We start from the raw sequence: 4375 nt of genomic DNA, 5'->3' as shown, positions 1-4375 counted from the left end.
TATGAGTCATGAATTTATTGAATCCTTTTTAAAAAATTTACTTATGTTATTAATGCATTGCAAGCAGAAGACTTTTCTGTTTTGATGTGATTTTCTTATAAGCATCTGGCCAGCCTCATATCTAATTTCTTCAACAGCTAGGTTAGAAAAAATATTTTCTAACTTTAGATTTTTTTCAATCCAAGCTGTGCAAGTGATTAGGCACTAACAACGCAGAAAAGTTACTTTTATGTTCAAATATTTTAACGAAAAGAAATGAGTGAATTAGTGTGGTTTTAAAATGTTAGTAAAATAAAAATGACCTGATACTTCAGCTAGATTCTTATATATCGGTGACAGTAAAAACATTTAATGTTTGAGAACTTTTTCTTCTCTTTGTCAATATTTTGTTTAATTTTTATATTGAAAATATACTAAAATTTTGCATGTATATAAAAACATCAGATATTTTGGTGTTTTCAGAAATATTATGATCTTTACTACTGAGAGCTTTCATATTTTTGTTAATTTAAAACAAAGTGTTTGAAAGAACAAAAATGTTTAACACTTATTTTGGATGTGATTTTCTTATAAAAAAAAATTGAACAAAATTTCATGTTTTATTAGAATGAACATTCAGACTTTCTAACTGACAATAAAATAACATTTTGTCTATGGAATAGATGTATTGGTTGCAATGCCATATCTGCCTAGTCTCCAGTTTTTTAACGAACACTTCTGTATTTTACAACTATCTCCTGATCTCCTGTTATTCTCAAATTTTTCCATATTTGCTGACGAAATTTTAAAAAAAAAATTTTGATAAAATAACCGCTTAAGGCAAAAATACTTCTCTTTTTCCTCAACGGATAGTGCTATTGCCAGTACTGCATAATGTTTAGTGTTAATAGCTGTTGATAGTTAGTGGTTTTCCTCTCCATCTAGCACAAATGCGAGTTAGTTCCATCAAAAAGTCCTCCACGAAAGCAAGTTTCTCCGAATACTTGATCCAGGAATTCCCTTGTCTTCTGGGTTGGGTTCAAAATTACAAGGCTACGGAGTCGAATATTAGTAGCCATATACCCAGGATTAGGTTGGCTGTTTAACAACGGTTATAGAATAGTTTAAGTAACTATAAATAATGGTTTTAAAAAAAACTTCTTTAGATTAAGATTTATATACATATTTTTTAGTTCGCTAAATGTAAGTGCTTTTGTTATTTCTAATTTTGAATTTTTCTTTTTGACTTACATGATTATGAATAATGTTTCAAAACATTACTCATAGCCTAAAAAATGTCGCTAGTAAAATCTCCACTATTTTATTTCTCCAATGTTGGCAGGTATGCAATGCAGGCTGTATTTAATAATTATCACTTTAATTCATTTGCTGATGTTTACTAATCTTGTGTTGTATTATTTTAGGAAGTGTTTGATAAAACATCTATTTCTGCTGAAGCTTTTACTTTGTTTTTGCAAGAGAATTATATTCCCTTTGCTGATGACATTGAAGCTAACTTTGAATGTGCACATTGGTTAAGTGAAGCTGATTACGTCAGCGCTCTATGGAATGTGTGTATCACTTTTTTTTTAAAACTACTAATAATTTATTTAAAAACTTTAAGAAATAGTGTTCTATTCTTTATGTATCTTTTAGTTCACAAATTTGAAGAGTGGAAACAATAACCCCCAAAATAATTATCTTTTTAAAACCAAACACTCTATTTTTATATTTACATTAGCTTAAATTTCAATGGAGTGTCCATCAGCTTTTCCAAACTTTCCTCAATTATAAAGTAGGGCAAAGTTTTCAATACCCAAAGGCTCTTACGATTGAGGAATTTTTTCCTTCGTCCGTAGGGCACTGGATCCATGTTCAAGAGGTTCTGGGTTCGGTCCCTGCCGGCCAAAGACTTTCCGTGTAGTAAATGTTGACTGATGCACGTTAAATCTGTCGTGTCACAAAATTCTTTATGTTCCCATAACAAATCATTCCTATGGGGGTACTGATCCAGAAGTTTCCTTGTTTTCTGGATTGGTTCAAAATTGCAAGGCTAGGGAGTTCGACATGAGTAGTTGTAAACCCAAAATTAAAACGGCTGTTCAACAACGGTTATAAAATAAAATAAAATGTTGTATGTTGAGCTGCAGTGACTCAGGGATTAGAGCATTCGCCTTCCAATGAGGTGAACCGGGCGCAAATCCCAGCAATGGCTGGTTGATACAACTCCGAATCTCGCTTGCACCAACCACAGTGCTGACGTGATATATCCTTAGTGGTAGACGGATCATGGGTTACAGTCCCATTACCGTCAGCCTGTCCCTGGGGGTTCTAGTGGTCTTCCTCTCCATGTAATGCAAATGCGGGTTAGTTTCATCAAAAAGTTCTCCCAGAAGGTAAATTCCTTCCAATACTTGATCCAGGAGTTCTCTTGTCTTCTGGATGGGGTTCAATATTACAAGGCTATGGAGTTTAACATTAGTAGTCGTAAGTCCAAAAATTGGGTCGGCTGTTCAACAACGGTTATAAAATAAAATGAAATGTTGTATGTTCATTAAGGAAACCATTTGGCTGAAACTCTCTTGTCAAATTCTTGTTTCTAAATCAATTTGTTTCATGTCAAAGGTTTTATTGGGACGTTAATTTTTTTTCTGGAACAGAAAGTCATGTGACATTTGATTTATTTAATATACTCCAGTCCCTAATCTTGGAATCACTTGTTTCAGTTTAATTTTTATTTTTTCTGTGCCATGTAATTTAGTTAAGCAAAATCTCTTTGCTGTATAATTTGGAGTTTTTGAAGTCTCATATTCATATGTCTGAAGAGATGTATTGTATTTTTTTTCCTTTCTAAAAATTTTTGAATTAGTCTTAAGGTTATTAAAATTAAATTTAATCTTTATTCCCTAAAGAAAGACTTAAAGAAAAACTAATCACATAAAAATTATTATTTCTTGCTCTTCTCTTTTGTCTGAAGATGAAATGATCTTTGCCTTTATTTCAAAATATTTAAAGAACAACTTATTTAAATATTTAATTTCTTCATTCTTTTTTTTTTTGTGGGGATCTCGATTAAACTGTTTTTTTTTTCTTCATAATTTTCAAGGTTCCCCTACCTCAAGGTAAGCTTGGAATTGTTAGGGAATTTTTTTTTTTACTCTAAAAATCAGGGAATAGTCAGAAAACGCTGCATTTTCTTTATAAAAGCTTGGAAAATTTCTATATCATGCCTGGAAAATAACCAGTCTTAAAATTGTCCGTAACAGTAATCAGTTATTGTGATTAAAGTTAAATAATTCTGACATCTATTATTTGTTATAAAAATTGCACATTTTAGTCAAACTGAAATACTCCCATCCTCATTTAATGACATTTTTTTTACACAAAAAATCAAATATTTCACATTACAGATAAAAGAATCAAAGTTTTCCGAGGAAAATATGATCTTGATTTTAATTGAAATTTACTTGGTACACCTGAAAAAGTCAAAAATTTTTTTCCCGAAGTTTAATGGAGGCCTTGATTTTGCGGTGAACCGCAATTAGCAACTAATGAAAAGAGTACTGATTTGAATATCTTAAAAATTTTAAAAATCTCAAGCATTTTTCTAAGTAATTTTTTAAAAGAAATCACAAAAGGTTAGCGTTTTTCACAAATTTTATTTTGTAGTCTCGCCTATTTTTTCCGACATCAATTTTAATAAATCTTGTTTTATAATATAAAATGAAACTTGTGGAAAGACCCTTATCATTTTGAGCTTTCTTTTAAAAAATATAAAAACAACTTAGAAAATTGTTAGACACTTTTACAATTTTTAAGATATTTAAATTAGATAATTTTCATTTGTTGCCAAAATACAATTTATTACAAAAATATGAATTTTTTTTTAAAAATTTTCTGTGTGTGCGCAATATAAGCGAACTACTTTAAATACTCATATCTTACTTACTTACTTATCCTCTACGTGCCTTAGGCACTTAAGGCCTCTAGCATATCCCTCCAACGCCTCCTGTCTCTAGCAATTGATCTTGCTTCCTCCCAGCCAGATATTCTACATTCTTTTAATTCGCCTCAAAACATGCGCTGGATGGTAAGTCTGGGTCTTCCTCTTGTTCTTTTACCATCAGGGGTCTTACTCATATCTTAAGTAGTTTTTGTTGATTTTTTTTTCAAATTTTAAATCTATATTTTTGTAAATAATTTTAAATTTCTCTAACAATTTTGTTTAATTATATTAGATATTGAAGTTATAACAAAAAAAAAAAAAAAAACATAAGACAAGGGAATAAATTTTTTTTAAAATGTCTATAACTCCATAAATATTTAGGCTAGGTTTATGAAATTTTATGCTGTTATTGCAAATAGCAACCAAAATAATCAATACAAGTTACAAGAT

The sequence above is a fragment of the Parasteatoda tepidariorum genome, chromosome 2, assembly GCF_982258835.1.
Source record: "Parasteatoda tepidariorum strain Cologne lab strain chromosome 2, Ptep-v5.0, whole genome shotgun sequence".
NCBI classification, from domain to species: Eukaryota; Metazoa; Arthropoda; class Arachnida; order Araneae; family Theridiidae; genus Parasteatoda; species Parasteatoda tepidariorum.
This window is presented reverse-complemented; position numbering follows the sequence as displayed.